The 27,116-nt window shown below is 42.6% G+C and overlaps 1 protein-coding gene and 1 long non-coding RNA gene across 5 annotated transcripts in view; one reads left to right on the top strand and one right to left on the bottom strand.

Moving 5' to 3' along the window:
• The window catches only part of LRMDA (leucine rich melanocyte differentiation associated), a 1,104,406-nt gene that overhangs the window by 236,999 nt on the left and 840,291 nt on the right, over positions 1-27,116 (top strand). The window lies entirely within an intron of this gene.
• On the bottom strand, positions 1,262-9,394 carry LOC140699792 (uncharacterized). The gene is made up of 3 exons (XR_012078031.1): positions 9,295-9,394; positions 1,484-1,613; positions 1,262-1,386 (listed from the first exon to the last, which is right to left on the bottom strand). It is a non-coding gene; the product is annotated as an uncharacterized lncRNA (long non-coding RNA).

Raw genomic sequence — 27,116 nt, 5'->3', positions numbered from 1 at the left:
AAGCTAACACTTTTGCATCCTTTAAGTCTCAGTTTAAATGTAGCTTCCTAGGGAAGGCCAGCCTTGATTCTTGTAGACTAGTTTGGTTTTCTTTGCTTTATGCACCCTAGCATCCTGCATGTCCCCTTTTGGGATAGTTATTTTATGTGTAACTGTGTATTCAGTGTCTCTGGGCCTGTAAGACCATCATCTCTGGGAGGTCACTGCACAGTACCAGGTACATGATAGGTGTTCAGTCTGTGTTTACTGGATAAATGAACGATGCTTTTCAAGAGAGAAGGTACTGAGTTACTCTGTCCCCTACAACTGGTATAATACCTGGCACCTAATATGTAAATATTGGTTGAACTGAGCTCAGTAGGGGAGGCAGTGGCCAGGGTTTTAGGGAATGTGACCAGGAAGCAGTGTATTAGGCCTCATCCACTCACTGCCTTCACCCCATCCCAGAGAGGCCCAGGCCTGCGTACCTTGAGAGGCCAGGTGGAGAAGGCTGGTGATGGTGGTTATGCAGTAGATCATATGATACCTTGGCCTTCTGGAAAGGAAAAAGAAGTATGACTATGCAGATTCATTAATGACGAGTATTTCTAGAAATAATGAACTGAGAACAGTTTACTGCCATATTTTTGAAATGTGCAAGAGAAACCAAAATGTATGGGAGGCAGTTCCCGTGGCTACCTTTGCATTCTGTTTGCAGCCTTTGGCTTCTTAAAAGATTCCTATATGAGTTGTGGTTATAGTTTTCAAGTGTATGTCTTGTTTTTGACCTGGGAGTGAGAAGAATAATTTTGGAGTGATGAAAATAAATACTCAACTGACTATTAAGTGCAGAAATGGGTCTCAGGGCTTCAGATATCAGCCCCACCACCTGAAATGTAAATATCTCTTGAAATTCTCGCTTAAGAGCAGATTTCACCTGCAAGTAGACTGTTACATCTTCCTGAAAAATATATACACCCGAGTGAGGGAATAAACACATCATTACACTTTCATGACAGATAAGCTTGGCTCTGTTCGGGTGTAAACTCATTTTTCTTGGGTTGACCTTTAAATAGTATTGTGCTATTGTATGGGATTTAAATCAATAATTTTGTCAAAGCAAAATATACTGCAGGCTTTTTTTTTCTTTATCATTTAAACAGTCTGTAAACTCTCAAGGAGTAATGTATTTCAACATGTTGTCCCCAGAAAGGGAACAGGGGAGGAGGGGGCAGCAGGGGCAGTGGCAGGGAGCAAACCACGTAGAAAGACTCACTTGGCAGCAATGAGGCCGGAGCCTGGGACGGCTGCAGGTCAGATCAGAGAGTTGCGTTTTCTCTTGCAGGCAGCTGAGATGGAGGTGCCAGTGTGGGCTGTAATTAGTGGTGTAATACCTATTCTGCATTCCTGTTGTAAAGCAACAAAGTGTCCCAGGTGTGAGGAGGTTAAAATGAGAAGTACCCAGTAGTTATGAAGCAGCAATAATGAGTTTCCTTCTACTTACCATGGATTTGTGTGATATACAGCTTGCAATTAAGCATGGCTTGGTGATTCAGTGATTAATGTATATACAGCTCCTAAAGGAGGCAAGCAGCCCTCCCTTCACATCCTTCATGATGTTTACAGCTGGGTACCTATTAACAGGAAGATGGAAAGGGCCATTTACAATTCAGTAACCTTTATGACAGTGAACTCTTTAATCAGCATTTTATTTCCTTTGTAACACTTTAGTCATCTACAAATGTCAGAATAAAATAGGGCCATGAAATATTTAGGATCGGCATGTGGAAATTGACTTCCCTTGATTTAAGCTGCTGTGTCTTTTCATTTTGTTGTTTTGGGAGCTTTTACTTTTATTGAAAGACAATTTATAACTAAATGCTCCCAACAGTGACTGGCATTAGGGTAGGAGGAATTTCAGAGAGCCAAGTTCTGGTTCTATAAAATGTGTTGATGCTTGCTATATTGAGTAATAAGTTATTCATAGAAAAACATTAGCAAAGGGTTTGCTTTCAGAGCAGTATTTAGTAGAGGTACAGCAGACTCTGCAGAGTTGATGACAAAATACCCTGACATATTTTAGAAAGGTAATTAAGTATGAAGTACATCCATAATAATTTAAGTCAGTTATAGTGTGTACCTGAAATATGCATTATTGTCTCATGTTATTTTCTTAGTGGGATTCTGGGACTTTTTCAATTCAACAATAACCACCTTTCAGCTTTCTTGTATTGTTGCAAATGTATGTAATATGTATTAGCAGAATTGCCGTGTTTCTGTTAAAAGACCTTTAAGCAGCGGTATTACTGTATTAAGTGATTGCATTATTATTTTTCACTTGTATCTTTTGTAATGTTAACCCATTTTAAGCCAGTGAACCCACATGTATCTCAAATGATGTGTTTTAAAAATGACTCTTGGACAATGGCATGCTTTAAGGATCGGGCATGGTGCACTACTGCCTTCCCGCACTCCCTCAAAGGTTCCTGCCGACCATTTGTTGATTTGGGGTGAGCCTCAATTTAATTTCTTAAAAATTTTTTGAATCCCCTTTTTTAAATTACAAAAGTATTGTGAAACATAATTGCAGAAAGTTTGAAAGAAAGGGAAAGAATAAACAATAATTTTCTGTAGCTCTACCATTCTAGCACAACTATTATTATTTCTGTCCATTCTTTGTCTTTTTCCAAAGGCATAATGTTGCATGGTTAAAATGAGAGCCAAGGGTCAATATTGTGTTTTGCCTTTTTTCATGTTGCATTAGTTCTCAGGCATTTTGCTCTGTTGCTTTATTGTCTTTGTAATCATTGCTTTTTGACAGCTGCATGTTATTCCATCAAACGAGCATTCCATATTAAAAAAAAAAAACAATTTTCAACATATTTTTAAACCCCTCTATGGGTTATTTAGTTTGCTTCCATATTTTTTTGCCATCATAACAGTATAATGTATGTTTTCGTGCACATGAATTTTCCATGTTTTGGTTTATTTCCTTAGGAATAGAGTTCCAGGTATTATCAACCTGGGTTCTTAGACTATTTAATCAGTAGAAATCAGTACGAGGCCAGATGAGAAAGTTAGGCAACAGATTACTGGGACTCGTGCTATAGTACAAGGGGGCAGAAGCAAGTAACAGGTTCCCTTGCTCCCTCCCTGAGGGGGGCAGTGAGCTGGTTCCTTAAACGGGGTAAGGGCAGGGCTGGACCCATGGCTGGGCCAGAGGGGTAACTTAGGTTGTCTGCCCACCCCCTCCGTGGGGCTGTGTGCAGGGGTCATGCTGCCATACCCTGCTTTTGCTCCTGACACCGCAGAAGCGGCTGTTGGGTTTTTGGTCTTTTTGTATCTTGTACGCAATTTTCCCCCACTGCATGCGCACAGAGTTGTTTTGAGTCCATTGCAGTTTCTTTGTGTCCTGTTGCTCGAGGAGACATTTGTCCAGGTGTAGGTGCTGCAGCAGAGGGTCCCAGGACCCAGCCTGTCTCACAGGTGTAGAATTTTGGGGTGCAGGAGACCCTATTGCGTTGTATCACTTACCCACTTAGAGCCCAAAACCTCTTAGAAGCTTTAGATGAGTTTCATCTAAGTTCTGGCCCAGGAGTTTGAACCAAGCTGAAATGATTTTCATAAGAAGCTTGTGTTTCTGTAGAGAATTTTGGATAGTTTGAAGGTTCATGAGGTTCTAAAGTCATGTGGATGATAACATTTATTTAAAATTCTGCTTTAGTGGAGGGTAGAAAATTAGGAAAAAAACAAAATGGAGAGGGGACTGGATCTGTTTGGCATTTGGACTACATTAGGGACTATCAAGCATTTCATCTCCAAACAGCCCTCTGGGCTGGGATTCAGTAGCTGAGGATGTGGAAACTCAGTGCGGCCACCCAGCTTCCATGGAGGTGGGATTTGAACTCAGGTTCACACGACCAAAGTAGGTGCTTGCTCTACCCTGCCGTGTACCCTTTGTCTAAAGTGTGGGGACATGAAGCAGTAGTGGGGACCCCTGGCCACCTCCCCTTTGTAAGAGCAGGTGCTCTTATTTTAGCCCTTGGGACTTAGCCCTTTGTAGTGATACCTGTGCCCTTTTGTAGGCCCATCTTTCTGCAGTTCTCTCAAATCACAAAATACAGTGTTGCTTTAATGCCTAGGAGTGGTATGGATTGGTAGTTGACTGAAGGGCAGCTAGCAAGATATTAAAGAGTTGTTAGGATGGTGGTGTGTGTGTGTGAAGAACTTGGGATCCAGAGCCCTTTGGCCCTGTCAGATTTTACTGTCTGTCTCTGTGCTTCCTTCAAGGCACTGGAGGGACTTGAGATGTATCAGACAGGGAGAAGGCTTTGCTTGGAAGGCCATTTTGGGAACCACTGTAAGTATCGAGCCAACTCAGAGAGAGGGATGCTCTGTGAGCACTGCTCAGGGTCCTTAGAGAAACCCTCTATCTGACCAATTAGTAGCAGTAGGAAAATGGGGATGCTCAAGGTTAAGGGACAAGTTCAAGGTTGTAACACTCATGGATGCCAGGCAGACTTAGAAGCAGGGGTGTCTATCAGGCCTACATTGAAGAGTCAGAGGGTGCAAATGAGAAGCAGTGGCCAAGATGCCAAGCAGGGAGACAGGGGAATGGCTCTGTGACTCGGCCTTCCCTGTGCCAGTGTGCTGGTCAGCACTGATCCTCTCCTTCGAGGATGCAAAGACCTGGACTTACTGCATGGGGGCGTGGCTTGCTGCCACTTGCTTGGGTCTTAAATAAGGTAGGAGGTGGACAGCTTCGGGAAGGGTTGCAGGTGGTGGTCACTGGTGTTGGGGTCCTGGCATTTCTGTGAACCTGTCCTGTGCCTGCTGGGAGTGCCTTTAAACCGAAGCCTGGTATATAACCCCCAGCAAGGGGTGGGGACAAGGATGGGTTTCTGGATTTTTCTTCCCCTAATGATTCAGTCACATTAACCCATACTCATTCGGATGCTTTTCCCCGTCTTGGTCAGTAGTATTTAAATGTTTATCCTTCCTTCTTTCTTGACCTTTCTTGTTCAGTCTTAGTTCCTGGGTCCTACTTGTTTTGTGTTTCATGAGCTTAGCAAAGCGTGGCCTCCAATTCCCCAGTTCTAGTGTTTTCACTTAAGATGAGGAGTGATGAGCCAAAGGTTTCAGGCTCAATCCTTGAGCAAAGGGCCGCTCTGACAGGGATTATTATTTATTTGTCATCTTGGATGTAATAAGCTGTAGGTACAGCTTCGAGAGCCCTTGATTTATGGCGCTGTCTGCTGCCACTAGCGGGCCGTCTGCTCCTCCGTGCAGGATGAATACCACACTGTCAGCTCCGTCGATCTGTCTCCACCACTGCTCCCTCTCTCATAACACATTCCCATTTCATGCCAGAATACATAAACAATCTTTCATTATTTTGATGCCTTTTTCATATTTGTTCTTTACAGAACATAAAGTTTGAATTTATGGGTTTCCTTTACATTATTTCAACACACTCCACCATTTTCCGGGTTTGTGGTTTAACTCTCAGAAATTGGCTGCCAGGTGATTTAGTTATTTTGGCTTTCTAGTTTTATAGTTATTTAATATCGCAATGCCAGATACTGAGAAAATGGAGTGCACGGGAGGTGAGGGATTTGCAGTTTACGCTGTTGTCATCAAGGCAGCGTGATCAGGGGGATGAGGCGTGGGGGTTAAAAACCAGGCACGGGGGTGATGGGAGATCATTTGCTTATTTAAAAAGAAATACCATCTCGAAAATATTATGTAGATGATTCGTGGGCCCAGGTCCTTGATGGAGCTTGAGAGGATAAGGGGAACATCCCACCACTGATCGGAATGAGCAAGGTTTTCTAAATTGGTGGCCAGACACCCCACCCGGTTCGTTCAGCTTTTCACACAGCACCAGCTCTCAGCCTTCTTTATTTTCACCTGTTCTTTCTCTTCTCTGTCTCTTTTCTGCATTCATTCTCCCTCCCCCTCAGCCCTTTTATTGTTTCTGTGTTTCAGAGGTTTGGCCATATGGCCTAATTTTAAAGAATTTTCCTGTTTTTGACATTATGTTGCCCAAATGGACAGAAGAGCTTGTAGTTGAAGGCATTTGCTTAAGAAGAGGAAGCTGCTGCCCCTTGTCCCTAGTAGAAGGGCAGGCTTGGGAAACGGATCCTATACTGGCTCGTGATGCACTTACTTGTACTGTCCTGCTGGCATGGAGTCCTCCTCCCCTATCTTAGTCTTTCATCTTAAATTTCACCATCTTACTTTTATTAATGAAACGTAGCAGTTTATATGCATTCTCTAAATTGGGCACCTTACTTTTTTTTTAATTAACAAAAAAGTTTTCCCACAGTTACTTTCCTTGAAATTAAAATTTTAGAGCGACAGCAGTAGAAGTCCATCGATGGAATTGACAATGCCAGTGCTGGTGTTCCGTACTTGACACATGTGCGTGAGAATTTCGAGGGGGGTGTGGGGGGGGGGGTCTTCGTCTGCTTATAGGATATGGACCAGTCTGTGGAGAAGCCTGGTAAATTTCACTTTTTTGTGGCGCTTCCTGACAAATACAAGCCATTGACAGGTGAGGTTGTATTCCAGTCAAGGTCAATTAATTGTGCAGAAGTCATGACGTTTGGGAAGTTAAAGTCCTCAGCAATGGTGCTAATTCAGGTTCTGGGGCTCAAATTCTAGCTCCTTTCAGGAAAGGTCTCTTGCTCACGTGCTTAATTGTGTGTGTGTGTATGTGTGTGTGTGTGTGTATGTGTGTGTGTGTGTGTGTGTGTGTGTGTCTCCTTGGCCTTCTGTGCAGCCCTTTAAGAGGAAGGGGCTCAAGGTGAGAGAGGCTCGGCAGTTGGAAAGTTGTTTTTAACCGTGTCTCCTCTCTGAAAGACATTAATGAATGTGGATTTGAGTGCCATAAATGCAAGATAATTTTGTCACTCCTCGCTTCCCTTGGCCGCCTTCATTAGAGAAGTAGGGAATTTGCTTAAGCCCACATCGCATTGTACAGGCCTGTTGTGGTTGGAAGGGAACCCTAGTTAATTAATATGAGAAATTTGTTTTGTGTCCCTGGTAGAAAAAAAAAAAGACGGTTCAGTTTGGTGTTGTCAGCAGAAGCTGCTTGTCACTTTGACCTGTTCTGTTAAGTGTTTGATGTGTTTTCTCAGAGTAATCTGTGAATAACATTAGAGCCCAGCCAGAAGAGAAACCGAGGGAGCAATAGCAGAATTAATATCTGGGAGTGTTGATAATTATATATCAGAATCTAATTTTTAGCACAGAAAATGTGTTAATGACAGAGAGGAAAACAAAAACCACTCACTTCTCCCAGCAGGCCCCAAAGTGTCATTTATTATTTCTCAGCTGGATATCTATCAAGTTTATGGGTTAATTTTTCTGTAGACTGTTATTTATGGGTTTTTGTTTGTTTTCAGCCATCATTACTAACAATACGGTTAATAGCAATCATTTGTTATCCAGCACTAGGCGTGATGTCTCAGATGAGAGCACTGAACTGAGAATACTCATTTGGTAGCTGAATAAGGCCCTGACAGGGCCCATTTATAACAAGCTCATTCTATAATGTCCATCCTATTAATAAAATTTTGTTGCTGTCTAATTAGAGACGTCTGATGTGTATGGTAGCACCGCAGAGGAGACTTTTTCCTGCTGCCTTTTTTTTTTTTTCTTCCCCTGGTCTCTTCTGTCACGGCCAAAACCCATCTGAGCATGAGGGTTTGAGAAACAAAAGGAATGGGGAGGGAGCTGTGGGTGCAGGTTCTGGACTAGATGTGTGGTGACCGTGCAGAGGGAGGTGGAGGCTGGCTCAGCAGTGCCCCTCTTTTCTCTTCGTGCTGTGGTTTTACCTGCCAGGGTTAGTAATTTGCAGTTCGCCACCCAAACCCTCTGAGATACGTGGTGTGACCGCGGGATGCTGTAATTCATTTCCTAACAAACACAGCAAAACTTAAACATTACAAGCGAGTGCTCTACTCTTCAAAGTCGCTGCCTTGCAAGGCAGCCCATTTATTCCTAAGTCCCTATCATTTCTCAGCGCCTTCTGGAAACTTCTCTCGGTTTGTTGCAGAGGCAGTCTCTTTTCCTTCAATAAAAAAGTGAAGAGTCTCCCTAAGTAAGAGTTTGGGATGATGTATTAAAACATCAGTTTCGATATCTTGTGGTTGTACTTTGGATTCAGAAACTGATTCAGTTTCGTCACTTTTATCCCACTGCATCTTTAAGGCTTTTTTTCCTTCAATTAGAAAGAAGCTTTGGGGCTAGGTGACTGCCGCGCCCATCTGCTGGGGAAATGGCTGGAATTCCCACAGGGACATTTAAGTCCTGATGCCCCTTCTTAGCAGTGGTATGACTTGGGGTAAGTTACTGAATTGCTGGGCCTCAGCTTTCTCAGTTCCAAATAAGCAGGTACTACTTAGAATGAATTTTTGTGAGGATCCAAGAACATAGATGAGAATGCCTTGTAGGTAGTAAGACCTCCCAAAGGCTAGTTCCGGCTACCACCAGTTACAATCCACTGTTTTTTAAGAACTCAAATAAGAAAATCTACCCACTGAGGACCTTTATTGTAAAGTCATTTTAAGCAGAGTTGTATACATAGTTCTACTAACTACTTTTATTTCAAGTGTAATTTTGTTTTCCACTCCGAGTAAAATTTAAAAAATGTGTAGCATTGAAAAGTTGTTTTTTTTTTTTAATCACCCTCATTATGGCTTATTGTGAAGTTTGCCCTGTTGAGGGGGAAAAAATGAGGAATTGAGAATTCAGGGTTAGAAATATTTTATTAATTTGGCAGGTGCTCCGAATTAGACACCTTTGAATTAAGATCACACAATCAGACAATACACTGAAGAATGTTTTAAAATAGTTTTGTTGCTAGGTAACTATTTTCTTCTTTACCAAGCTCCCCCCACCACCCCCAAAATGTTTTGCAAATGATCTTCTGAGTAAAAACGATCGTCTAGTATTTTTCTCCTGGCCTGTTTGATTGTGAAGCTAAAACCATTTTAAACAAAATAGAGCACTGCAGAATTTCCATCCTAAGCTGGCGATTAAAGTGCTGCTTAGAGCCATGCTTACACAGGCCCGGGTGCTCTGCTGTTTTTTTCCCCTAAACTGCCCTTGACTACAGCTTATCAACCCTTAATTAGTGCTACATTTTCTCCCTGTGATTTCTATTGATGTGTATGTAGCACAGGAAGTCGGATTGAGCCTCCACCTGACTGGTGTGCAAATTGTTCTAGAAAATTCAGCAAACATCTCTCTCCATTATCCACCCCACCCCCCCTCCCCGCCGCCCCCACCCGTCTCTTTCCTCCCCACCGTTTCTCTCTCCTGGTGTCTCTCTCGCTTCCATCTCCCTCAGTAGAAAAGGTGGAAGGCAGGACGATAGGAATCAGGTTGAGTATTAGTGTTTTTGCTGGCCTGTGCAATAGAAAACGACACGCCGCCGCGGGGCCCTCCGTCAGCAGATCGGCGCGGCGGGCGGGGGCTCCCCCGCGGCCTCGGGATGGCTGCTCTGCGATTGTGAGAGCCGGATGAAGTCAGCACTGACAAAGTGAGGGGAGTGATGGATGGACAAAGCGGGGAACTGGATGTGAGAATGGATGAGGGCAGAAGGGGAATTTAACACAGACAAACAGAATGAAAGACAGAGAGGAATTGCTTGCTGAAGTATGCTCGCCCTCAGCTCCCACAGCAATTTACTTACTGCTAACTGCACACCCAAGGATGGTTTGCATCTTTGCAGATTTTCCTCCCAGCCTCGGCTAAGGGAAGCTGGTAGATTCCAGCTAGTGTGTGTGCCAGGCTTTCTCTCTCAACCTCCCTGTAGTCCCGTTTAAAATCCCCCCACCCCGCCACTGCATTCACTCACACTCATTTAATTCAAACTGAGCGACTGATTATTTCCAATAAGTTCACACAGTGTTTCTGCAGAATAGATTTTCTTCTCCTGCCATTATTTTAATCTTTCCACTAAATTTGCCTTAATCAGTTATTGTTGCCTTGGTATAGTAAATAATAATATTTACCAGCTCCTTCTGAAAATGATGTTTCTAGAAGGAGATCTATTGTTTTATGAAGGTGTGTGATAGCAATGGTAAAGTATGTGTCCTTTATGCAGGAAAAACTTCGTGGCTTTCTACCTTGATCCAGTTTGTATATATTAATAAGGGACTCAGTATTTAATACTTGTGACATTTTACTTTAAGTAACTATACTCTAACCCAGACCCTGAATATGTTGTATTAGGCAAAAAGAATTTAAGAGAGTAGAGCTCATGTTAACTGTTTTTACCACAATAAAATTGAATTAAAAAACAAGAAAAAAAACTGGGAGAGGAAAAAAATGAATCTTTATTCCCCTCCCTAAGAAAAATGTATAGTGTCGTATATGTTACAATAGGTTTACTGTTTACAGATGGTCATTTCAGAAAATAAGAGTCTATGAACAAAAAGCTGTTTGAAATTTAAAAAAAAATCATATAGTCGATGATTGTATGGAGCATTAGAAGATAAATCAAATTGTTATAATTAAATATCATACTAAAATGTATATGTAGGATTTAGTTTCCTTGCGTGAATAAAGAAAATGATTTTCTGAGACCAGTTGATTTAGGAGTCTGGGCTAAGAACTAGTGATATTAAAATTCCAAAAGAAAAACCTATACACAGACAGACATGAATTGTTTGGAAAGTGAAGCAGTGACGTATCCCAAACTTAATACAATCCAGCCTTAGGTGTGGTAGTTTCAAAATGAGCCACTATATGTTCGGTATATTTAAGGAACCTTACAGGAAGTCTCTTTCTCATTTTGGAGTACGTTGAAGGAAACTTTGTATTTCCAAATGGATGCTGATGGGTTGAATACTTCCTGTATCCACTTTCCATCCAAAAAAGAGAAAGTTCATTTTCTCCGTCTCCCCCTCCTCCCTCCAGTCCTTCCTCCCATCTTCTTTCCTCCCTCCCTCCCTTCCTTTCTCCCTCTCACCTCAAAGAAATGATCTGAAAGGACAAAGTCTCTGAATTTTTGCCTGTATACTACAAAATCTTTCCGTTAAGGATGCCGATTCACATGTCCACACACCCAGTTTTGAAGCAGATCTTTTTCTTGTGACATTCCTCCAGAGTGCATTTATTTCTCTCCTCAAATTCCACAAAGACTCCATGTAGGAAGCAGCAGCAGAGTCCTAGGAACTTCTGGCCCTTGAAGGACTCGAGAATATGCAGTATCAGCTGCCTTCACAATTAAAGCAAGGTCTGTGGAGAAGGCTGTTGACTTGCTAGAAGTGATGAATGGGAGTTTCGAAAAGATGAAATTAGTAAGTTGTCTCTTGCATGGAGGTCCAGGAGACATATTTTCAGGCATGGCATAGTTTATCTATCACCCCCGTGTTCAAAGGGAGACTAAAGGCTCTCATAGCTCAGAAGCCACGCTACCCTCAGGTATGCATCCAGCATTATTTTGGGATAATAGGAGCTCAGAGCAGGCAAACCACGTGGATATTAGATCACATCTTAATCCTGGTATTGAGTAATTTTTCACAGGTTGAAAAATTTGACAAGTGATAAAATTAAGTTTACTAAAGCTGGATCATACATGGCCCAGAGATACAGCTTAAGGTAACAGGTCACACAGAATTCTGATTCTTTTTGTAATATCAAAACCTGGGGTCTCAGAGGCAACTCCAGGACATTTTTGGGCAAAGGATAGTAACTCTTCTTTCATGTGGATCCCTGACTTGTGAAGGCAGACTAAGGTGAATTGGTTTCTTTGTGCCATTCTGGGGAGTGTTGTAGCTTCCATGATTTTCACGTCCTATTAACAGCACGTCTCATCAGAACCACTGCATCTGTGCTTCCTTGAAGCAAGGTATGGGTGCCTGAGCCCCACCCCCCGAGATTCCGATAGAGTAGATTGGGCGAGATCTGTGTGGGGAACTCTGACACGTGGTCCAGAAAGATTATGCTTTTCCCCTCTGTGTCTCTTGGAGTCCATTTGGATATTTCTGATGCTTCCCTACAAATCTCCAAATCTGGACTTTGGAGCCTTTAAGTTGGATGAGTGATAAACAAAAGAAGTTTCACTCAGTTTTGTTTTATACCTCTCAATTTACTTTAGCCTTCCCCCCACCCTAATTACAAGCACAATATATGTTTACTCTAGAGAGTTTGAAAAAAAAATTCTGAAGAAAAAAACTTACTAATCCCATCACCCAGAAGTTAATCGTTGTTAATGTTTTGCTATGTATCTTTCAATCTTTTTTAGGAAAAAACCCATCCACATTACATCTTAGAAAACTGCAATCATTTCATAATTACTTTTGCAGTATTTGCACATATCAGTATGTATTTTGAGCGTAGTCTCATGTCATTAGTAATTTCACTGAAACATGGTATTTGGTCATACTTTCTTTGCAAGTCCCTCATTTGTTGGGCATCTAGGCTACTTTTTCACCCATATCAACATAACTGTGATGAACTTTGACTCAATTTGCAATTGATGACAATTTGAGTCTTTTTTAAAATAAAACTAAATTGCCTTTTCTTTTTCCCTCCCATCCATCCATCCACTCTTGATTTAAAAACACTTGGTTTATCATGGTTTCAGAAGACCACAGTCTGCCCTATATGAGTGACATCTTCTTAGAGCCTTAGAGAGTTTAAATTGTTCATTAAGCTACTGCAGTATTTCAGCATTACTAGTACTATGAGTATGATGGTCATCTACTTTAGAACTGTCATATCACAGTGCTGGGAGAGACATCTCCAAAGATTAAGCCATCTAGTGGTGAGGGAACCATTGCTGGGGATAAGCAAGAGGGTTGGAGGGTGAGAATCTCAGCAGTACCCACTACAACCAGAGTAGTTCCACTTTTAGGGTTTTCCATCAGCTTTGTAATTTTTTTAAAGCAAACTCTCCTGCTAGATAGTTGATCTAGCCTAACTCCATTCCTCTCATAGGTGACGATGCTAAGGCTCAGAAATATCAGGTAACTGACATCCTTCACTGTTCTCTGCCCCCTGGCATTTTTTATTTCCCTTTACTTGGCAGCCCCTGTATCATTCAGTTCTATCACCGAGCTCAGACCCATGGGAGAAGAAGGATAAAGAGGCTTTATCTTGTTCAGCTGAGCTTTGTTCAACTTTTTTTTTTTGGTGTGACAGAGTGATCTATTTGTGCTTATTAGCAGAGAGTTGCATATTCCTTTCCCATTGATTTTCCCCCAATGCCCAGTCATATTGCAGGTATCAAAAGTTATCCATTGAAGAATGCTCTGCTATGAACTTTTTAGAACTAGTGAATTGTCAAATAGGGACTGTCTATCCTAGTACATGTTCTCCTGGTCCATTCCTGGGCAGGTCCAAAACAATCCTGGAACTTGGTTTCTTCCGTTATAAAGAGAGTGTTGAGTGGGTCAAGATCTATGAGTACTTAGAGCTCTAGTTTGGGTTCAAGGAAAATGAAGTGGAAAGGAGTATCTTGAGTTTTCCAAATTGAAATGACTGCTATTAGGACATCATGTTGGGTTTGGATCATCAGGGCGGGCTTTGTGAAAGAAGTGGAATTTGAGCTGACCCGTAAAGATGGGATTTAAATAAACAGAGGAAAAGTGAGGAGAGCATTCCAGAAGGGGAGAAGTGTGAATAAAAAGGTGGGGGTAGGGAACTAGGGAAGACTAGGGAGATCTGTTTTGCTGGCATGGCCAACAGTAGAGATGTAAGACTAAAGTGGGACACACCAGTGAATTCAATTTTTTTGTTCATCCCGCATGTATTTGAGTGTCTATTATGTGCCTCAAGGAGCTTTATTTTGGAGGGGGAAGGCAGGTGGTAAACAAATACAGGTATACATATGGCACTGGTAGGAACTGTGAAGAAAACTAGAGAGTAGAGAATGGGTAAGTGTGTAGCTCTTTGAGGTGGGCTGGTCAGAGAAGCTCTCTTGCATAATTCAGCTTTTGAGCAGAGACCTCACTGATGTGAGGGAAGAAGCTATGGAGAGTGTGGGAAAAGTGGAGGGAACAGTAAGGACAAACTCCTGTGGTAGAAATGGAATTTATTCTGTGGCAGGCACCTTGGTCACCTCCCCAATAACCACCTCAGGCCTTTCTTGTAGTTGTGCTCAGAGCCCTGTTCATGTAGTTAGCCCTTCGTGTCACTGAAGGAACTTTGTGAACTTTCTGTCATGGAAAGTGCTTCCTCCCCAGTTGCAGAGAGGGAACCATGAATGGTCTAAGTGGATCAGAGCTGCTCTTTCCCCCCTTTCTGTGATTGGTCTGGGCATAGGCATGTGATCCTGTGATGGCCAGTGGTAAAGAGAGAACGTTCACTGATGATAGTTGTGTCTACATATGATGCTTGGAACTGCAGCAGCCATCTTTCACCCCTGAGGGGATGTTTTGAATTAAGCATGGCAGAGCAGAAAGATGGGAAACACTGTGGTCCTTGGTGATACCATAACTGGTGAATCAAACTTAGAAAGCATATTACCTTTGGACTCCTTTTGTTGTTATATAACAAACCATTATTCTTTAAGCTACTTTCAGTTACTTGCAACCTAAAGCGTTTTAAGGGTATAGTGAAGATCTGAAACAGTGGCCTTTGTCCAGTGCACTTCATTTAAGATCTGTTCAAATGTTACCTTGTCTGATAGACCTTCTCCAGCTCTTTATGGAAAATAGAACAAAGGTGGAATTACAACCGTTACATTGATTAAAAGTCTTGTGTTCAGGTTAGTGGGTAGCCTCTGTCTGTATTCTGTGCAAAGGAAGGGAGAGTCCAGGTGTTTCATGATGCTGTTTGGACCGAGTCCCCCTCCCTTGCCGTCTGCTCACATGACTGCTGCTCAGGTCCATCTTCATAAATGGTGATGTCAGGAGCCCACTGGTTCCACATAAAAGGTGAGTGACTCTGTTTATAATAAATCTCAGTGTGATGTGCATGCTCTCATTCCCTTCATTTGACCTTGGCGGAACAGGCTGATGGGTCCGTGAAAAGTATGGTATGAAAAATGAGTGAGCAGGGCAGAGTGAGCAGTGAATCAGTCTTGTGTGTGATTGGCTGTGAAAAATCTCACCAACGTGACTCAGAGGACACTTTTTCTTTCTCTCTTTCCTCATCCTCTCCTCTTCCCATAATACCTCGTCAGCCACCCTACCCGTGACTGCCTGGTCCCCACTTGCAGTAATCAGATCCTTACAGGGCCTCCTGCGAGGAGAGCTCTGGGGCAGGGAAAGTGGGATCAGAGGAGAAGAAGGTTTTTGCGGGAGGTTGAGGGGAGCAGCTAACGAAGCTCAGCTGAAGCTGTAGGGAGTCCCCTCCAGAGGCACGTTGAGAAGACATGAGTGTGACAGAATGGCTTTGTCGGCATTGTAAATCTGCAATTACACCGGAGGACTCAGTGACTCGCGGTTGAGGTCTCCATCAGTTCCGTTTGCAGAGTCAGGCCCTATAAAAACAGGGTGATGGGATGGTAAATCAAGCTTCCTGGGGAACTGTGGGATCCTGCCACAGAAGGCCTGAGCACATAAAACGGAAACTTGCCTTTAATGGCAGTGGCTCTTACTGCACTGCTGCAGAGGCCACCTTGGTGGCACATCGAGGTGCTTTTGGAGGAGACTCCCCTGCTGCACTTGGTCTCTCCTGGGGATGCTCTGCTTTGATGTCCTCTTGTCATGACATCTTTGGGCCAGGAGGCAAGGAGGTTGATGGGTGGCTGGAGATGTCTCATCTGGCTAGCCCAACAGGCAACTTGAGTTAACTGTTCAGTCTCATTGTGGAACCTGCATGTGTTGCCATCCTGCCTTTCCAAACAGGGAGCGTATGTTCATTGTGAGGACTAGCAGAAGGAAGAGTATTGATGGAGCGGGTACGTGCCAGCAATTCCTCTGATGGGGATCTGGAAGTGTCCGTCCGTCCTTCCTTCCTTCCTTCCTTCTTTCTTTCCTCCCTCCCTCCCCTCCCCTCCTCCCATCAATATGTTCTCTGACCCCTGAGTAAAACTTCAGTAGTCCAGATATGTGGGGTCAGGTTTCATCCTAATTAATGGACAAAAAAGTAATTTTTAGATTTTTAAAATGTTTTTATTGTTTGAAAATGTAGTCCCCAGCTAGTGAAAGAGAGATTCTTAGATGTGTTAAATGAACCTAAACAAATACATTGTAATTAAAATTTCTTCCTGTGTAAATGGACAGTTTTGCTCAAGTCACACATGGTCCTGGAATCTTATTTTCACCATTTATTGCTTACCGGTTGTCGCCACACCAGTACTGCTCTGGGCAAACCATCCAGCACCTAGAGGCACTCGGTTACGCGCAGGTATTACCACACCCCAAGGCTTCAGATGGATGGGGGACGCTCTGCTTTGTGTTACAGGTCTGAGCATTGGTTGGGCTGTCCTCCTCCATGTCTCTCTGTTTTGTGTGGAACCAGTGGTCTTTCCAGGCTAGCTCTTCTGATTTCAGATGTCAGGGGCTCTCAGAGGAAATAGGTGATGCCTTAAGGCTTAGACACAGAAGTGGCCCATTGTCACTTTAGTCCATATACTATGGGCCTTGTGAAGTCTTGTGGTCAGAACTACAATATCACATGGTAAGAGGGCTTAGGTACAGGGAGGGTGAAAAATTGAGAACACCTTGCAATGCTCCATTATTTGCTTTAGTCAGTATGTAACTTATTATGCACCTGTCATGAGAGCCTGGTTTGGTTCTCCATCCAAAATAGGACAAAATTCCACTTCAGTCTTTTTCAAAACTTCCACTGTCTTCAGTGCATTAAGAAGGGTTTACAGTAAAAGTAGAATACAAATTTAGGAAAATTATGTGAAAAATTAAAAGTGAGGTTTAGAAACATGAGGATCAATATTGTTGAGAATCAGCTCCATCACTGTGTGGTCTTTCTTGCTGTAGCCACGTTAACAGTGACGTTCATGAGTGGTTGTTGCAGACAAAAAGGATAAATATTTCAAAGGGGACAAATATCTCCATCAATAAGTGTTTACTCCTCTCCGGGGTCTTGGTTGTTGATTTTGGTTATGTGGCCATCTTGAGCTTATAGAATAAACTGGAGCAAGTTAACAAATCAACAGAAAGAACCCTAAGAGAAGAAAAAGAGAAATGGATGAGGGTAAATTTTCATCTGGCATTCATTTCCCCAAAGATGTAGTCACACAGCAAACATTACAAGATTGACAATTGGATAATAGAGGCATAACGTGTCCAAACAGTTAAGCTGTTCTTCAATTAACACCCAGCCCCGTAAGGCCATCTAGACTACCGAGTTTGAGAAGGATGTAGGAAATTTGGCTGAAGTCCAGAGGAATGGTAGTGATAACAATAATTTGCAAAATGATATATCTGAGAAGTTTTCTGGGGTTGGCATTTTTTGCCTGAAGAACAGCTTGACGGATATTCTCCTGGTGTACAGGGAGTGGTTTTATCTGAGACGGAGTCAGCTGCTGTTCATCTTAACCAGGAAGTGAATCAGAAGGAAAAGTTTGACATTTCAGCCTGATCAAATTAAGTTAGACCTGCAGGAGAACTCTTTTCATGGGTTTTGTTTTGAGGTGTTGGCCCAGTGTTGATTTCAGGTAGTGGAGTATTTCTCCAGAGGGGATTTAATTTTAACTTTTAGATGGAAAGGAAGCTCTTTCTCTTACAGGTGGTCGTGTATTATTCTCCCTGGAATCAGGGAGTCTGAACCTTTCTGAGGATCTGTTTCTGGATGTTGAGTCCTTTAGTTTGACCCTATCTCCTTGTTATCCTGGGAAGGCTATGATTATTCCATTGGAGTAGGTAGCCCGTGGTTCTATCACAGATTGCTGTAAAGAGTGTTGGAGGACTTCAATTTCCCTGGGAAATGGAAAGTCCAATTTCCCTGGGAAATGGAAAGTCCACTTTCCCAATTAATTTATAAATTGGATATGGTAGGATCATTTGTGGGTTTTGAGGGGGTTCTTTTCCCTGTGTATGTTAACGTTGGATAGTTTGGGAAAGGCCTCTTCAGCTAGAGGCCAGAGCTCAAAATGCCATCCTGAAGTGAAACCTCTTTACTCTCAAATACACATTTACAATGTCTGTCTTCCCTATTTAAAATAAAAGGCAAAATTTAACAAGGAAAGTGGCAAATTCCTTGTGTTGTTTTCTACTTAACCCTGAATTACTACACATCATGCTCCAAAATTGTTTTCTTAAATTCGCAGTAATATAGATTATTGAGTTTATGTCTCATCATATAATCCAAAATTTGAGAAGTCTGCAACAGTACATGAAACCTTAGTGAAATATGAAAATGATACACATGGGAAGCAAGGAAGAATAAGCAGCGTGTGAGATGGCAGGGAAGGGAAGCATTGGGTGTTGTGAAGGGGGCACGAGTGCAGGAAACCTAGGATTTAGCTTCTCCACCGTCAGTTGTGTGACCTCATGTGAGTCACTCAACAACATGTCTTGGTTTTTCCATCTATGCAATAAAAGAGTTGAATTAGGTCTTCTTATGGTTCTCTTCAGTTCTGGAAAGACCTTTGACCCATGGTCAGTGTTAAAACTGCCTTAGAGAAGATGGCCTTGTTTTCTTATGCCCATTCTGTGAGTGAAAATGCTCTCAAAGGATTCATTCAGCTTACCTGGATGGTCCTCAAGTTAGTTAGGGAAAGTGTGTTGACTTCAGGATTCAGAATCCCTTGTATTGTCATTTGGGTCATCTCTCCTGCTCCTGTGCTCTCAGCCTATGTAGCTAATTAACTTTGGCATCTTTTCCTCTTGAGCCAAAACTCTGCCTCAGAATCCTTCTCATCACAGCCGGCCACCACCAGGGGAGCAAAGTGGGCTCCTGAAGTGAAACCTCTTTACTCTCCCTGGCATACTGTGTGTACACCTCTGGGGATGGGGTGGGGGTTGGGGGAGACAGTGGGATCTAGGAGAAACAGATGCCCACCTGAAAGAGCTTCTAGTCTAGAGTAACAGTCCAGGAAGCATGGAAACCATGGGGAGAACTCATCGCGGGTGGGCAGGAGTTAGTTTGGGTTTTCATTGAGATGTTTTGAGTCACTATAGCAGCCTTGTTTTAACTATGCAATCTCATCTTGTGGGTCCAGAGAACGCTGTGGAAGATATGTTGAAGTGATTTAAGACATTGGACTTTTCAACAAATGCATATTTGAAAGCCTGTATAGTCTTTTGCATAATCATTTTGTGTTGGCTCCGATCTGAGGCTATTTGTAATGTACGGTGTGTGACATTAGCCTTTGAACCTAAGAGTTTCAGAGCCATCTCTGCTTTGGGAATTGTCATTTAGTGCTTTGGGTAGCTTTCTGAGCATCTTTGAAGACCAAGTGGGAGTGGGTGGAGATGAGAGTAATTTTGCATTTGGTGGCACAGAGAAGGAAATGGTTCTTAATATGTGTACATACATATAATAAGCGTAATGTATGTGTAATTTTTGTGTGTTTTAGAAGGCATTTATTACTCTGTATGTGCCATATTTGAAAATTTATGGTAAGAATATAGCAAAGGAGAAAAATATATTAACATTGGGGGCTTCATTGTGTTCGTAAGAGGCTGTTGTCAAATCCCTTGACTTTTTACAGTGAAAGAAAATGTCCCTAGTGATGGAGTGGCAGGGTTTCTAGATGAATCTTTGGAGTGCAAGCGGCACTGCTAGGGCATTGGGCTCATCTCTCTGTTCCCCAGCTCATTTATGCACAAAGGTCCTTTTCTAGGTGACATATCATGTTGTATTCCAAAGTACACTTTCTTTTAATTTACAACTTAATTTTCAACCTAATTCAGAAGATTGATACTATAATGCTATTTGCAGAAGTATTGAAATGTCAGTAAGTTTTATTGTAGTAATAAAGAGTATTCCATATATCACACCCTCTATAGGGATCCTTGCTTTTTGCATAGATCTTCATAGCAACAACCAGTGGCTAAATGCTGGCAATCATTAATTTTTAAAGAAGACATGGTTATGATGAGTTGAGGAATTAAGGCTGGTGGTGAGGAATGAACTTCAATTTTTTGACACTTTTTTTTTTTTGGTTGCATACGAAGGTGAGGCGACAGCAAGATGATAAAAAATGGCCCAAATCCCAGGTTCCCAATACTTAAAATGCTGTCTGCTCATAAAAAGATTTCAGTTGGGGAGAGGCCATCTTTGAGCTCCCTGTAACAAATGGGTATCAGTGGCCCATGAAATAATCAATGCCACTAATCCATCCCAGGGCCTGCCAATATGTTAATGGCCCTGGTGCATCGTTATTGCTACAGGACCATAAATCATTCTGGTACCAGAATGCATCGCTGTCGAGGCCTCAAACCCCTCGCCTGGAATAAAATGCTGCCGCCTAACAATTAATGTCCAAACATTTTGCAGCTTTGTGCCTTGATTGTTTTCAGATGCTAAAAAAGTAAGTAGGACAGATTGTAAATCAATAAAACTATAAGACAAAGTGTTTTAATAATAGGAAGGTTCAGAGTAAATCATAGTTCTGTGTTTATTACTGCTTTTGGGGTTATAAATAAGGAGTTACTTTCTGCTACCTAGCAAGGCTCCCAAGTTAACCTGGGGGTCTGGGTCCAGGGCTAACCTCTCTGAATGGGGTTTCCTTCTCTTACACGACCTGAGAAGCCAAACCAGGCCAACCTGACTATGTGCTGGAGGGCGGTGTTCAGCATACAGCAGATCTGTTTTGGAGACAGTTCAGTGAGGGAGTTCCCTGTTGGAAACAGTAAAAGTAGCTGGGCATGAAATGGTTTCTTGGGCAGCATCAGCCTTCAAGCAGCCAGCGTGGTGAGATTTCAGTGTGAGGTTATTTATTTGCCTGTGGTAACATAGGTGATGGATTGATTTTAAAATGGCACCCAAGGTAGTTTGGGGGTGCCTTGGCGCCTTGACTTAGGCTTCATGACTCATTAAATTATCTGACCCGGGAGGTTGAGTTTGGCCAGAGAAATACATGGCTGAACTGTAGGCAAGCCTAGAAAGATCTTATTTAGGAAACAAACTTGTATCTATTTGATCTGCTTCCCTTTGGACAGTGTCAATTTAGTCCCCTATCGAAGGTGTGGAGAAGCAGGATGGGAAGTCACTAACTCCCCCTTTGTAGAGTCGAAGTTTATTTGCACCCACGACAGGCTTGCTTGTTCTACAGCTGACCTTGTGGCATGAGCCTCTGTGCGTTAACTGTGGGGGGTGGGGGACAGCCAGCCTGGAAAGGTGGGCTTGTGCCTTGCTGGGAGCCATACCCCAGAGGATAGCAGCTGGTGGTGTTGGCCACGAACTGGCTGGTGAGCTGTGTTGACTCAGTCCAGATTCTGACCATGGATGGAATGGGGATATTTAGCCCTGGCTGAGCCTACTTCCTATGCCAGGCTCAGTGTGGTGATGAACTCAGAACCTAAACAACCAAATGGAGACAGAGCGGAACGTGGGGTGTGGGGTACCTTTAGCCTTTAGTTAGGGCTATGCTGTTAAAAAGACCCCATGTCCCCCTCCCCCCCGAACTGTCATGCTCCCAGACACACATTCTGCTGCAGGACACCCCTTTCTGGCAATTGTGTGTCCCTAGCGCCCGGCTCTGATGGGTGTTCGTAGTTTATTTTGGTGCTCAGGAAACAGCACAGGAAAAGGCCAGAAAAACAATGGCTCCATATAGACAGAAAGACAATTAAAACTGATATGACTCTTAACAGAAGTGGCAAGAGCAGGCAGGATGGAAGTAATTTATTCAACGAATTGTCCAAATACATAAAATTGCACTGATGTATGGTGTAGTGGTGGGACAGTGGAAAATTTGATAGTTGTTTCTGTTGTATGAATTACTCAGACAGGATGCCTTTGTGAAGTATGGGGGTTTGTTTAATGTTCTGACAACAATTTAGATCCTGTTATGGTTATTGCAGTGTAATGCCATAGTAAAAATTGAACATGACACACCAGCAATTTATTATTTGTGTGTTTTTTAACCTTGAGTATCGGATTGTTTGTCCAAGCATATCCTTTGATTTGCTATGAAATTTATTGTTGATAAAAACAATCAGATTTCCATTAGAAGCAAAAAAAATTATTTTTTTTTGCCATGAACCATAGATTTAGGGGGAAAAATTCAAACTAGGCTACAGGACTTATGACAGGTAGACTCATGACATTATATGGTAATTCAGCATGAAAGAATAATTGTGACACTCTACTTGGTTGTGGAGTATAATCGTGCTGTGAGGTTCAATTCACTGAAAGGCCAAATTATCTTCAACTACATTAGTCTGACAACCTATAATGCTTTGCAGAGGCAATTTGTAGACGTTTCACAGAGCACCAGCAAACAGAGCTCCCCATTATGCACCCATTAACAAATTTGTGTAGGGAAAAAAGTAACTTTTCCATTTTCCTGACTGTTTTCAAGCTTTGCAACATAATAAATATCAAATAGTAGTATTTGCATTGCCATTTACTCTCTTCATTTTAAAATTTATCTGAGGTATGGGAGGAGAGAGTTATCTCTTCAGCTGTGCAGCCTGAGAAATACTGATATTTTCTTTGACTAAACAACAGAGTGGTGCAGTGAAGAGAGCCCAGCCCTGGGAAGACAGGGGGCCTGGATTGCCATCGGAATCCACCCCCAGACCTTTCTTTTGCTCACTTTTATGACCTGACTCACCTCAGTTGCCCTGTCTCTAAAGTAGGCATTACAATCCTCTCATCCAAGAATCTCTGGATGGAGGTTAAGATAAGAGTTTCTTAGTATTGTGCCGAGTCACCGGGAAGACAGTTTATTGGGAGGAGTTTAGGAGTAGGGGACTGTCAGCCCTTTTGTACTGCTGGTTTTAGGGAATGAAGCCGTGGGATGGACAAGTGTGAGGCTTGCTCGGCCCTGTGATTGGGGGTAGAATAATTTCCTCTTGAGTGTGTGTTGCTTGATTGCCCCTGTCTGTAGATACCTGTCTCCAGAACAGAACATAGGGCCATGCCAAAATAGATTGTTTCACTTTTATCATCTCGAGTATAGAAGAAGCCCACCTGCTTTTTCAAAAGACTGAACAAGCCCCTTCTGTGGTATAGAAATTTTAGGGACATAGCATGATTGATGAACTTGGGAAAAACCATTCGTCTTGAATCATGTCAGATGAGTCCTAAAAAAAAATGTTGGTTATGTATGCAGGTGTTTCTGCATGTGGGGGATGTACCGTGTAGCTCAGTATCCTAAATATTTCATAGGGTTTTTCCACTGTCACCTGCATGTTGGGAACTGGAAGAATCCAGGCTCCTTCCTCTTATAGGCCAGTACCACTTGTATTTTTGTTCTTTCAGTTTGCTCCTGTGATCCATGGCTTACTTCCGGAGGTGGGCACTACAGGATTAAAATGAGGCTTCTAGGAGTGACAGGTTGGCAAAGAAAGGCTGGGATAGCAGAAATGGCCCCAAGGAGTCCTCCTTGTCTTGGTCTCCTCCACCGAAGGGGTTCTGTTAAAGGGTCTCACATCTTGGGAATGAATGGGCCGGGGATAAATCAACCTCTCCATCTTCAGTAATTGATTTGTAATTTATGATTTTATGACTTGTCAAACTTTCTGTACCGTTTTTGACTAGGGGTTGTGTAAATCACTCTGTGTCACCCCATGGTGTTAATCCCAACATCAGAGACTGACCCTGCTTTATGACAGGTTATCAGTTCTCATACCTGCTGCTTTCAGAGGGACTAATGGCTTTTCTTAAGGGTAGGTTTGGATTCAGCCTTTCCTGTTAGAATCTGAGAGATGCACTGTCCTTTTGGTTGTTTAACTTGGTCTAAATTCTAAACCATTAAGAAAAAGAAGAAACAGGATATTAATATTAGTCATCATTTCCCAGGATTCTCTCTACCCTTCTTGTCTGACTGAGTGGAAGGGTTTTTGTTTTGCTAAAATAAAAAAAGCTTTAATAGTCAAACTTAGGGAACATTTCTGGACTCTCAGAATAGAGCTGTCGAATCAGTGATCCTAAATTGAATAGTTTTCCCTTCGTAAGTTAAAAAAATGCATGTGGGTGTGTGTATCCTCTGTTCTGTGGCCCTATACTCTAGGGGGTTGGATTTCCAATGTGTGATCAGTACCTCCAGTAGGACTGTAAAGAAAGTATAAAAAATTTAGTACAATCAGTCAGCATTACTGGAAACACTACCTTGAAGTTTATGTACAATGGAGGGGGAGTGAATCGTCCTCTCCTTGGTATGAAGGATGGTCCGTGGATAGAACGCACAGGTGAAAGCAGTAAGGGCCACACTGACTGGGGAAACACGTAGAGGAAGCATGAATGCAGTTACAGTGGGAAAATTCATATGGAGAAGGAAAAAAGATGCCGGGGGGTTGTTGGTGAGTGGGGGTAATGGATGAGTTTGAGGGTCTGGAGTCCTGGTGGTGTAGTTAAGGACAAGCTGGAGCATTCGTGTTTACGCATAACGCTCTCCAACATAATTTCAGCTGAACTGTTGCTGACTTACTTAGCATTTGTAGGTCAACCACCTGCAGAAAGGGCATGTAGGTAGATTATTGTTGACTTTATGGTTATGGAACCTAGCTAATCAGGGTGCCCGCTGGGCTGTAACATGTTATGCCTGAGTGGTTTTTATACCAGGTCTTCAGATTGCTTACTGGCAAAAGAGGAAAACACTCATTTCTCATAACCAAAGGCCCCTACTGGGAGAGATGCTCTCATCTCACGTGGAGGGAAAATATAGCGATACCTGATGATACTGAGGTTTCTGGAGTGGTGTAAATACGACCAGTATAGCTCCTTAGCCATCCTTGGGAAGACCATGGCGTTTCACAGAATAATGCTCATGGAGTCCAGCCTGCCATGGAGGAGGTGGTGTATCGCTTGCTGTGTTCTAGGATTTTTGAGTCAGCATGAGTAACTCTCCACACCGACAAGTTGGGGAGCTAACTGTGGGTACGATGTTACACCCAGAGTCAGTCTTCATTTGAGGCTGCACTTACTTTCCGACATGGAGGACTTTTTTGTTCTGCCAGTTTCCTCACTGTTGGGTCACACCAGTTCTAGTCCACAAACAGTCCAGCACATGGCACCTGGGAAGTACCCTGCTACAAGTTGCTGTGACCTTTGATGTTCTGGTAAAGATCACTGGTTAATTTTGCATTGTGTACTGCCTGCTTCACTGCTTTCAAACTAGCTTTCCTCCCTTGAATAATTCTGTGAACAATGTTCCCTGGATGCAGGTTCTAGCTTGCTTCTCTGGTATTCATCTTTGCCATCCTTTAGCTGATTTCTCTCTGCATGGGACGCTGTGTGCGTGTTTCTGTGGCATGGAATCTCAATCAGTTAAAAAAACATAGATATGAAAGGTCAGCATGACAAATCTGTCCTCTGCACGTCTGCCTGTGTGTTTGGGTATCTGAGCTCAGCTGGCCACGGAAGACGAATAGGACAAGTGAAGAGTGCTACCTCGACAGCCTTAAAGTTGAAAACTAAATATCTATTGGGGGAAATATGAGGATTAGGGCCTCATATTAGAAATTCAGGAGAAGAGTTATATTCTTGTCTTCATTTTGAAAGGTCACAGGCTGTATTTGCAATAAGACATGCATATGGCTGTAGCTTGCTTTCATTTTCTCTTTTAAAATGTGTATTATATGTCCACACTGTGTTTATTTTACGATTGCTTATTTTAACCAGCAAATACGGTCTTTAACGTGACAATGCAAAAAAAAAAAGTCTTTGAATATGATTTTCGCAAGTTATTTTACATAACAAGGGAGGATGATAATCTGTGGGTGTTTCTGTTTCCCTCGGTTAATTTCTTTTCTATTTTTATTTAGTGGAATTGGAAAAGGACATTTCTAGTGATGGTATAAAGCTCTTCTAATTTAATTTTATTGTTGTATACCTGTCTCCACTAAAAATGCAAATGTTGTCTGTTAGAAGCTATGTCTTAGATTTCATTCTGCTTCATAGATGAGTTTGTTTCCCGGAGTTATCTGTTTTGGGAGGAAGCATCTGACTCAAATTTGCATTAAGGCCATCTTTAATTTTTTTCCCCTTAATAAGAGAGAAAAGGGAAAGAGAACATATTTTTTTTGAACGTCTACTCTAAGCCAGAAAATAACTTATGCATCATTTCAGTTCATTTTCATAATAACCCTCTGAGGATGTTAAGATCCCAATTTCACAGATGAGGAAACTGAGGTTTAGAGAGGTGAAATGACTTGCCAGAAGACACACAGCCACCAATCAGTGAAACTCGGAGGGAGATGTTGGTCTGACTCCAAAGCCTGTGCTTTTCTCCATGATACCAAACTGCACAGTCTGCCTCCTAAACATACAACATTTCTAGCAACCACAGAAAGGGGCCCTAAATGACAATAACCCATTATCTGGAAAGTGTGAGGGACAATACATATAACCTTTCATTAGAAATTACCATTGAAATTAAAAAATTATCGAATGTCTTTGAACATTTATTATGTGCCTAGTTCTTTCTGTACTTGGAGCTGTGCTGTGTGTGTGTGTGTCTTACTGATAGAGAGAGAGTGGAAATTTGAAAACAGGGTCCATGTCCTCAAGAAGGGAAGGGAAGACTGATCTGAAACTTGAATGAAGGGTGAACATCAGTGTATGAGGACGCCTGAGTTAAGGGCTGGGTCAGGATGGAGGTGCTATACGAGCTCAGGAGAGAGAGAGAGAGAGAGAGAGAGAGCACTGGGAGTGGGTGCTGTGGTAGCAACCGTGAGACTCGATCAGAGCCTTGGAAAAGGGCATCAGCTATTCCAGGGTGCGAACTAGTGGCTCTGTTTCTGGAGCAGGGACACATTAAGGCTGTGTGGAGAAAGGGATGCAGTGAGGTGGTGGCTGATGGGGGTGAAGTGTGTCTTTTCGGGTGGCTGGAGAGTAGGTCTATGTATGTGTGAGACCAGGGTGGTGGTGATCTCACCCCTCTCCCCGGCCTTGGTACCCAGCCGTGCTGAGCTCCTGTCACTGCGTCCAAGTCCCGCCTGCCTTCTCACCTCTGAGCCTCTGTACCTGTAGCTTTCTCTGGCCGACCTCTGTGTATCACCTTGCAGGTCTAAGTTAAAAGGCCTGCTCCCCTGGGAAGGCCTTCCTGATTTTCACATGATGTCTGGTTCTTCTGCTCTGTGTTAGCCCTGTCT

This window comes from Vicugna pacos, chromosome 11, assembly GCF_048564905.1.
Source record: "Vicugna pacos chromosome 11, VicPac4, whole genome shotgun sequence".
NCBI lineage: Eukaryota > Metazoa > Chordata > Mammalia > Artiodactyla > Camelidae > Vicugna > Vicugna pacos.
This window is presented reverse-complemented; position numbering and strand designations above follow the sequence as displayed.